Here is a 3,285-nt window from a genome sequence, read left to right as displayed (position 1 = left end):
TGGGTTCTGTCTTCCAGCTTCCAGGACTGTGAGAAAATAAATTTCTGTTGCGTAAAGCACCCAGCCTGAGGTACTTTGTTAGGTAGCACTAATAAACTAACATACTCCAGGAGTAGGACTTTTCTAAGACATAGTTGCTAGGCTTCCAACCCCCATGTTATAAGGAGAACTCAGAAGGGCAAAAATGGCCCTGAGTTGCCAAGAGACAATCTGGCACAGCTGGCCTGAATTGGGCGCATGCTGAGAATCAGGCATGGATCGAAGCACTTCGCACATGTTATCTCAATTTGATCTTCCTCTCTACTGATTTAAAGTCATTCTCTCAGCCACACTGTGATATACAGGTAGGAAAATGAGGCTCAGAGAAGTGACTTTTCTACGGTCACCCAGCTTGTCTCCAGTAGTGGGAACCTGGCATTGACTCCTGTGGAGGACCTCTCAGCCACTGCAAATGTGCTTTCCTCACTGGTCTACCGGGGAACCTCTGTGGGTCTTTAAGTCCAATTTAAGTCCTCTGGTCCTTTTTTTTTTTTATCAGCGACCATACTCCCCACCCAGTGCCAACCTCCTTCCTCCTCACAGAGCACACCATTTCCTTCTTTATTCCCCCCACAATGGTATTATGTATGGACTTCTAACTCGCACCAAGTAGTATCAAAGATTGGGAATGGCCGATGGTGGGAGAAAGAATAAGTAAAGTGTGGTCTATTTACTCAATATAATGTTATGTAATAATACTATTATGATATAAGTCAATATAGGGTTGTAAAGAAGAGCTTATAATAATTTTAAAGACAGATTTGTTTCGAATAATCCTAAGTGAAAAAGCAGGATTTGGTGTGATCATATGTACTTAAAAAAATAAAATAAAATCCCAAAGAAGGAAAAAATGGAAGGAAATACTCTCAGCCATGATTATCTTTGGATGATTTTTGTTCCCTTAGCTTTGTTGCTTATAGTTTGCTTCAGAATTAGCTACGAAGGAAATGAATTTTTTTATAATGGGCTTTTGAAAAATCTGCATCCCGTACTAAAGAATTTTGCTGGCAATCCCCTTATGTTCTGCTGAAGGACACTGTTCAGAAGAATTCTCTGATGGGGAGAGAAAGGGCCACTGAAGCATCAAGAACATGGAGGCTCAAGAAGGAAGCCAAAGACCAAGGAGCTTTAGGTCCTTCTACCCCACAGGATAAGTGGCAACTCCTGAGGGCCTTCTCAGAGCAGCCTGGGCAACGTTGATACTTCCATGGTGCCCAGGCTTGAAGGGAACTAACATTGCTAAACCCTGGCCCAACCTGGCCCCTTCTTGAATCCAAAATAAGGCTAATTCTTCACATGACACCCTCTATTACTCCATGGGAATCCTCTCTAGATTTGGGCTCATGAGACCAGAAATTCTGTCTGTCTGGCTGCTGGCTGTATCAGCAGCATGTCACACAGAGCAGGTACTCAGTAAATGTTGTAGAACGAATAAACACAGGAATGAGCGAATGAACGAATGAATGAATACGGTCCATGAGTTTTGTCTTCTCCAGGACAAGTATCCCCAGTTCTTTCAACAAGTGTCCTCTGATGTGGTTCCTGGACCCCTCACCACCTTCTTTTGTATATCATCCGACTTGGCAGTGCTCCTATTAGAATGTAGAGCTCAGCGATCTGCACAATGACCCCAGGACCCATAACTTCCCTCATTTAGAATAATCTGTCTTTACGATGCAGCTCGAGATCTTAATAAATGTTGACCAAGCCACTTATGTTAAAAAGAAATCTGGGCTGTGTTTTTAGGGTAGGGCCATGGTTATAAATCCCAACAGCACCGTGGTCCCCATTTTGATCATTCAAGACATCGCGCAAGGTAGTAGAAAATGCATAGGACCAGGAGCTGAAAGACCTGGACACTGCCCATTGCGGTACTTCTAGCTGATGCTGGGTACCAGGCTCACTCTGGGCCAGGCATGGTGTTAAGTGCCTCACACGTGGATTCGCATTCCATCCCTGTTGAAAACATAGATGCTATTTTTAACCTTGTTTTACAAATAGGGGGATTGAGGCTTAGGGAGGCCAAGCTACTTGCCTAAGCTTGTCTCCATTGTTTAATTGCCAAGGAATCTTGAGCTGGTCACTCAGGCTCTGTGCTTCATGTTCCTTATCTGTCAAACGATAAAAAATACCTACCTTGGAGTGTTATTGGGAGGATTTATTGAAAGGATGCAGTGAAAGTAACTATTAAGCCCCACAGATTTGCAATACATTATCATAAAGGCTCTGACTCTCCAGCACACAGTCTGGAGACCTAGACTCCAATTTCCTCTCCTTGTCTGTGCATTCCACATTGCTGTCAGTTGAGGTAACAAATGTTTTCTTCCTTTCTCGGATCCTGGCCTTTTTGTAGATTAAGAGTAATTACTCCCAAATGGATACATGAAAGTCCAATTTATGCCTAACATACATCAAGCCGTCCATAAATATGCGTTTATATTTTATTTATTATTCTTCATGAAATCTATTTCAAGTGAAAACAAACAAATCCACTCTTTCCAAGCATTAGGCGATCTCAGCCCCAAAGGTGTCTTTCTGCATTACTCTTCCAGCAGAGGGCACTGTTTCCCTAGAAAGCAGGTGATTCTCTTTCAAACAGGATCGTCAGATTTTGGAGGGGGTACAGTTTCCCAGGGACCCCAGAAATAAATGCATAGTAAAGTACAGGGAAAACAGGGAAATTGCCATTTGGGTCTACTTCCCAGAGACAATTTTCAGTTAGCACCGAAATGCCAATGCTTGTGTTTCACAGTATTGGGTCAGTTCCCCTCATTTAGAAATCACAGAATGTGATGGGGTGCCTGGGTGGCTCAGTCCTTAAGTGTCTGCCTTCAGCTCAGGGCGTGATCCTGGCGTTCTGGGATCGAGCCCCACATCAGGTTCCTCCGCTGGGAGCCTGCTTCTTCCTCTCCCACTCCCCCTGCCTGTGTTCCCTCTCTTGCTGGCTGTCTCTGTCAAATAAATAAATAAAATCTTAAAAAAAAAAAAAAAAAAGAAATCACAGAATGTGATTAGAGCCTTACAGACCATTTAGCCCACAGGTCACAAAGCAATAGCCTGTGGGCTAAATTCAGCCCACATTCATGTTTTTCCCCCCTGGATTATTATTATTATTATCATTATCATTATCATTATCATTAGACCAATATTAGTTTAAGCAGGAGATTGAACATGAAAAAAAGATTTCTTAGCATTTCTTTGAAAAAGAATCAGAAACTCTCATAACCCTGAGCCCACAGGCCACCA

Source organism: Ursus arctos, unplaced genomic scaffold (assembly GCF_023065955.2).
Source record: "Ursus arctos isolate Adak ecotype North America unplaced genomic scaffold, UrsArc2.0 scaffold_12, whole genome shotgun sequence".
Taxonomy (NCBI): Eukaryota; Metazoa; Chordata; class Mammalia; order Carnivora; family Ursidae; genus Ursus; species Ursus arctos.
This window is presented reverse-complemented; position numbering follows the sequence as displayed.